The sequence below is a fragment of the Montipora capricornis genome, chromosome 3 (assembly GCF_036669925.1).
Source record: "Montipora capricornis isolate CH-2021 chromosome 3, ASM3666992v2, whole genome shotgun sequence".
Taxonomy (NCBI): Eukaryota; Metazoa; Cnidaria; class Anthozoa; order Scleractinia; family Acroporidae; genus Montipora; species Montipora capricornis.
This window is the reverse complement of record NC_090885.1, coordinates 25,179,841-25,187,340: the sequence shown is the minus strand read 5'-3', so window position 1 is coordinate 25,187,340 and position 7,500 is coordinate 25,179,841. Positions and strand designations below refer to the sequence as shown.

General features: G+C 41.7%; 1 pseudogene; it reads left to right on the top strand.

Annotated features, from left to right (window-relative positions):
* The first annotated feature begins 2,492 nt into the window (after positions 1 to 2,492).
* LOC138039996 (uncharacterized) lies at positions 2,493 to 6,978 on the top strand (annotated as a pseudogene).
* Positions 6,979 to 7,500: the final 522 nt, after the last annotated feature.

The window sequence follows — 7,500 nt, the reverse complement described above, 5'->3', positions numbered from 1 at the left end:
TTGACCAGTGTTCCTCCATTTGCTTCTTCTCAGCCCCCAATTTTTCCCTTTGTTGTTTCCGTAGTTCAGCTTGTGATTTTTTCTCCTGTAAACACAACTCAGAGGTCTTTGTCCGTGCTTTTGCAAAGGACATTCCAAAAAGTTCTTGAAATGGACCATTGATTTCTTCATAGATTTTGGTGCCTGCTTGTTTAACAGCCGTTAATGTAGGTTTCACATTTGCAGCATTTAAAGGCTTAAGAGCGGCTCCGCCTAAATATCGACTAAACCGGGAAATAGCCAAAAAATGGAATTTCTTCAAACTCCCCCAGAATGAAGTTCTTAGGGCACTAGTTACAAAAATATTATTTTAAGTTCGTTAAATCATTTAGTGTTTTCATTAACGAACTTTTTCTTCCCGATGGCCAAAATCGGCCAAAATCGATCGAAAATAGACGGCATATTTAGAGACTCGTAACATCGAAAGTAAAGATTATCATTAAAAACTAATTGTACGTCGCATTTCTACTCTCTGTCTTGTATATTTAGAGCTATTTGGATCGCGATTTGATTAGAAATCAAACATTTCACGAAATTTTGAAACCTTATGGCTTAAGACAGCTGATCGAGAAGTGAATATTTAGCCTATTTTCAGCTGCTCAAAAGGCGTTCTGATACATGGATTTCCCCAAAACGGTTTATACAGTCTGAAAGGGCATGATTTCTTCTTCAAATTAGTGAAATAAAATTTTTGGGTAATTAAAATCGTGAGCGCTGAAAAGGCGAAGTAAATGCAGTTCTACTTCCTGAAAACGTGACCTTTGACCTAAGCATCACGAACGTGACAACAACAATAGACAGCAGATGTTTCGTTAGTTTTAAACATTTTCCAATGAAATCAGTCCGAAACAGTTACTGCAAGAAACTGGTAGAAGTACGGAATCTTATCTTGTCTACGAAGGAGATAAAAGTCGCATTTCTGACACAAAATAACTTCGTTCGTTAATAGCATTAATAAACGAGCTTCAATAAAATTTGCGAAGTTGCGATGCGTTTTATCTAGCCGATACTCACCTGAACGTTTTATTTACAGCAGATGTCGACTCGTTTTCTTGGAAAAACGTTCGGAAGGAACTAAATTCAGATTTCTCCATCTTTGCAAGTACCAATGTGTAAATTCCCACCTGCAGCTGCCGAGCGCTGATAATCGTTCACCAGAGAAAAACAACCTGACTGCACAGTTGCCATCAGCAACCCCAAAGTAACATTCTCTCAAAATGTAAAGTGAAATAATGTTGGACTATTGACTGCCTTTCAGGACTAAATTAGAAAGCAGATTCAAGCTTCATTAGCTTTTAAAATTGCTTAAATTTATTTGTTTGCGTCGACTTTATTCATTTCATATATTATTAAATTAAAGTGAGTATGCGTTCCAATATTGACAGGTGTCGCAAATTTTCGGATAAATGTCGGTTGCAGCATTGGAAACAAGTCGCGAGGAGTTAACGACATAAAACTTATCAGCGGTTTCTGGATTTACTATCCTTGCCTTTTTTATCTGAAGAGAAAAGGAAAGAGGTCCAGGTCTAAAAAATTTCGTGACTTACGTGGTGTGGGCTCGTTAAGCGCCATGGCGTTCTGTTGATATTCAAAATATGTTGGGGGAGATTGCGGTGAAAGCCCAGATCGTCCGGCTACTGATCAGGTAGTAAGAATTGGTGACTGCAGCAAGGATATCAAGGGCCATCTCAAAACATGCGGCGTTTCAGAATCTGCTTTGAATTCGGAAGCAAGGCTTCTGCTGGCCCGGGCAGGTAAAGTCTAAAACTAGTCAACTATGTAACCTGCAGAATTAAATTTCACTTATCTGGCCATTTCTTTCATTACTGTCAATGATAGGCATCTTTGATGAGAACGAGATCTCTTTGAATGTTACTATTTGCCCAAGACACCGCGATTTATTTGGGCTAAGGTGGCGATGCAACCGAAAAACGTGCTCAATTCCAAATTCATGGGCAGCGCATAGGACTACTAATGTGAAGGGTGAACGTGGAATAACCCTTGAACAGTCTCGTCATCTCTTCAAGGCCACCGACATCGTAACCCCGTGAGGGAAGAGGCGGTTTTCAACGGAGGAACGGTACAAATTTTCACAAGGTCCTTTTTTCGTGGAAGGTTATATTTTACTTTGTAGAAACATGTGTGGGAGGCCGGTGAAATTTTTAAGACAAGTCCAAGCAGTCCAAGAATGAATTAAATGTACGTTGTATCTTATAGCATTATTTTGCGAAAAGAGATACATTTTATTCTTCCTTTCTTCATTGCGCAAGGGGGTGGGGGGGAGGGGGAGCGATAATTTCGAAACACTGATTGCACTTACATACCTCGAAGCCCAGAATTTCTTTTATTCTTTAGCTGGCAATGTGCAAAATAGCTCAATTAAAACAATGGTAAATTAGTTCACAGTCATATGTCCGCAATGTCGGAAGAGACTCGACCAGAGCAACATTGAAATGGAAGATTCTCCAGGAGCGCAAGCAGCAGCGTCCTTAAACACGCAAGAAGCAGCCGCCGACGTATGCCCCCCTCGATTGGATGAGGTAAGGATAAGATACGACCAACAAGTAAAAGCCTGACAGTGACATTTAAACTAACCTACAAAGAGCCCCGTCTGTTTAATTTACCAAGCAATTCGTAGTTAAACTGAAGCTCTGCAGAAAGGCGAATGGCAAAAAATCCACTATTACAAATAACTGAGCTAAAATTCTTGCCATCGTTTCTCTTGAATTTTTATGGGTACATGCTGTCATTGTGAGACCTTCAACCAGACCATAACAGTGTTATCGTATTATTTATATGCCAATTGTAAAATTGATATTGGTTTTTTCTAGCAACTATGCCAAGTAATATCACATTTTGTTACACGACTAAGTTAGTTCAAAGGGCGAATAACTAAAATCAGCAAATCGGATAGCTCCATTGCAGGTCCAATATTCTCTCAGTATTGGACCGGGAACTGTCCCGAATGATCCCGCACGATCACTTTTGAAAATTTGTTGGTTCTTTTATGGCCGGCTTACGTTTTTCTAAAAGAACTTGCTTTAGACGAAAAAGATTCCTTTCATTTTTCTTGCAACTCTCTGTCCCTTTTATTTTAGTAACATCAGACTAAAGTATACGCCTGTTTCGGCTCCCGATCAAAATCGTGCGCTGGAAGTATGAAATGTTTTTCCAGTCCTTCATCATGGCATTTCTTCGTAACAATTTTCAGTCGTGTGGTCAATCTCTTTTTGGTTAAGCTTGGTCGGAACCGTACTGGTAGGATATCGTCCCCATGACCTAAGGCCGGTATTCCCCTAGTACGAGCCTCGCGCTTGCTGAATAAGAAATATGTAAGTTATTAGAGCAGGATCTAGCCCACTAATGCTATTGAAACTCCATATTTCAGGAAGCAAGCTCTGCTGAGGACAGCAATTTATCGGCCATATATACAGGAATGATGGAGTTGAGATTAGACGGCAGCGACGAGGGGTCAACACAAGTGCCAGCTGAAGAGCATAGTGAACAGTACTTACGAAGGAAGCAACTCAATAAATTTCGGGAAAGTTGTAACGTAGAGAAATTAACTCGACCCAGGAAGAGGTGGGAAGAGGCGGGCCCACGTACGCGAAAAAATCACGTAAAAAAGGCAAAAGATGTCATTGTATAGCAGCTTTGGATGTGATTATGCCAGGGGATGCAGCATATTTATGGGATGCACTGCAGTCGTCAATGCTTGTGGACAAAGAGCTTGGATCTGCAGTTGGTGACGACCACAAATACCTTGAAGCCCTGGCAGAAAAATACAAAAATGCATCCTCGTGGGATACAAGAAGGCAAGTTTTGTCGATAATGGCTGATCTAGTCCCTTTCAAACGCCTTCAGAGGTACTTGCCTGGTATCACTGAGTACCGAGTGAAAATTGCGCGCCAGCACAAAAATGTGTTTGGTCGGGGCGTTCCCCTTCCATTGAAGTATAGTCCCCGAATGCGAGTAGATCCTAGCCAACCTGACCATATTTTGACATTTATAACGAGTCCGCACATCATACAAGAACTCCCATTTGGACAGAAATACATGAAGTTATCAACTGGTGAGGTTGTGGAGACACCTAATGTAATTCGTAATATGATTCCGGAACGAATTGTAATCCAGTATACCCAATACTGCGAAGAAGCCGGATTCCAGCCTTTTGGACGCACAACGATGTTAACCATCCTCTCAAGCTGTAGTGCCACTGTGAGAAAGTCGTTGCAGAGTATCGACTACATTGCCGCACAAGGAAGTAAGGCCTTTGACGATCTTTGCCATGTGGTGAGGAGACTAGAAGAATGCAGGATATTGAAGAGAGATGTCGCTGGACAATGCAAAAGTTGTCTGAAGAACGGGAAGCACTATCTAAAGTCGGATTATAAGGTATTCAAGAATTAGCATCATTAATTAAGTACATCGTGCCTGTAACAGCGTAGCTTACTCCCAACCCCTTTGTATGCAACTACTCACAAATGCCCAAATTGTGTTTAAACTTGACTGATTTTCACTCACTTTCCTTATATTTATTATCAAACATGTTTCAATACCAAGCAGAGCAGAATGCAATAGAACAAACTGAGCTTCGAAATAAAATCCTTTAGCGCAGATTTTGCTATCTTTGATTTTCCTCCCTGGTTCTCAGTACCTTTTAGCAGACTGCGACAAATTCCCCGTTACTGTATCTTTGGTCTATTTCAGTAGCCGTAACAAAATCTGGTGTGCATTGTTTCTTTCCATTTATGAGCTACTGTAAATTATTTTACTTAGTCACATAATATCTGTTGTCTGTTTTTATCAGGTGCACGTATCTCTCTCCTCGCCTGTGGCTGACCACTGTAGTGCATACGCTTTGAGCTATGAAAAATATCTTTTGTTCAGCAGCTCAAGTGATCATTATCGTGGTAATTCATGCTCCCAATGCGAAGAATTGAAAACTAAAATATCTGACATCCAGGCATACTTAAAACGAGAAGATCTGGGACTACCGGATAAAGAGTTGGATGACTTGCATCATATTTGCGACCAAGCATTTCAAAATGTTCTGTCCTGGAAGGCCCATCAACTGAGAAGTAAAATTCAGGACTCTGCCAGAGTAGAAGTACTTGACCAACTAGACGAGTCATCCGTCATGATCACTTAGGACTGGGCCATGAAATTTTGGCCACAGAAATACCGTGAATCTCAAACTGACTGGTTTGCAAAGAGGGGCATTTCTTGGCACATAAGTGTGGTTGCAAGGAAACATCAGGGAAATCTAAAGAATCAGTCCTTCGTGCACATTGTCAAAAACTGCAGTCAAGATAGCTCGGTGGTTATCCGCATGATGGAACACGTATTGTGCACACTGAAAACGGAAAATCCTGAACTCACCACAGCATAATGCCGGATGCTATCACAATTCAACCATGCTAGCTGCGTGTCGTTCCATGGGGGCTGCCACTGGAATCACTCTTTCTAGAGTGGACTTTAGTGACCCTCAAGGAGGGAAAGGTCCTTGCGACCGCAAAGTAGCCACCATCAAAGCACATGTCCGCAGATTTATAAATGAGGGGCACGATGTTCAAACTGCGGAGGACTTAGAAACTGCGATGCTATCAGCGGGAGGATTCACTGGGATCAGAGTGGCTGTTGTTGATTCATTGGGAATCAAGGAGAACCCCATCAAATGGGATGGCATAAGCTTGATTAACAACCTACAGTACACGGGCACAACGATAACAGTATGGCGATCCTACAACGTGGGCAGTGGAAATACAGTGGACAAACAGCTACCAACAGGTATCACATGTAGTATTAACATCTAGTAATTGTGAGAACAATAGGTTACAAGTATATGCTGTCGGCAACGCCCTCGTTTAGTTTACCATGTAATGAGCGTGATTTAAAAAGCAGATACGAACATCACTTTTTTGTTCTGAGGGATAGGTAGCTATGCATTTTTTGTTATGGCATAAAGGTCACCTTATTGGCGGAAAGGTAACTTCATACGCCAACGTTCATCCCTTCCAGTAAGAGTATACTCCACGTGGGTACAGCTTGAGCTGAATAGCGGCTGTACATGTTTGAGGAACTTTTTACCAGAATCATGTATTTTTTTGTAAAACAAGTGGAGTGCGTCCGACACGCACCCAGAAGTCTTCAGATGAAAATTCTCTCATTGAAGTGCCAGAGACAGCAGAGGGAAATGCAGGGGTAGGTGTTTTCCAGTGTCCCAGTGAAGGATGTATCAAGGTCTATCAAAGATACTCAGCCCTTGAAAAGCACCTGTCATACGAAAAGTGTGAATTGCTCCCAGAGAGAGCCACACTTCTTGACCAAGCAAAAGAAATGTACCATCTTAAATTAACTGAAGGAAGGAGCGCAGGAGCGACAAGCCACGATGAGAGAACCGATCCTCGGGAAGTTGCCGCAAATACCAATCAACTGTCGAGAGGTTGGGCGTTGAAGCAAACAAAAAAATCCGGGCGCCTTAGTGAAACCCAAAAGAAGTACCTTAATGAAAAGTTTAGTATCGGGCAGCAAACAGGCCACAAAGTGGATCCGCTGTCGGTAGCTCGAGACATGCGCTACGCCAGAAATGCGGAGGGTAAGCGGCTGTTCACCTGAGATGAATTCCTTAGTACACAACAAATGCATTCCTACTTTTCCTGGCAAGCTGGGAAACTACGCCATCAACATGCAGAAGATGACAGTAGTGATCGCGAGCCTGCTGTCGACCAACAGCAATATTGGGACACTCGGACAGAAGTTCTACGAGAAGTTCAGCTCCAGCATCCTATTACTTATGACAATCTTGATCTTTGCGCCTTGTATCATGCGAACAGGCTAAATCAGCTTAGTGTTGCCGTGTTAAAGTACATTTGTGAATACTTCGATATAAACAAGGAGCAACTAACGCTTCGCAAGAAGGCGCCTTGGGAAAACTAGTACAGTCATGTTCATGTCATGAACAGCAGTAACAGTGCAAGCATTTAAAGAAGCAGGGTAGTAGGAAAAGAACCTCTAAGTTCCCCTCACAACTAGCTTTTTTTGCGTGTAGGCTGTTTCTGGTCTAACAGATTGTGAATGATCCAAGTGTTTTCATTGTTTTTACTACAACCGAGTAAATTTCGTTTCGTTGAGTACGAAAGAAACAATTTCTTGCTAGTTTGAAGTCAGAAATCTTGTTTCAGCATAGGGTTTGGACTATTATTAGAGAAACAAGAACGTCGGTTTATTTGCGAGTTGTATGGTACTATAACCAGAGAGGGTTGGTTGTAGTTTAGTTTAAATGCCACTGTCAGCCTTTAACTTCGTCCATATGATGGTCGTGTCTTATCCTTACCTCATCCAATTGTTAGGGGCATACATCAGCGACTGCTCAGTTCTGGCATGCTTCTGGATGACTATGAAAAAAATTATAATTGCTTCAATTAGCTATTTTGGAGATTGCCAACAAAAGAATAAAGC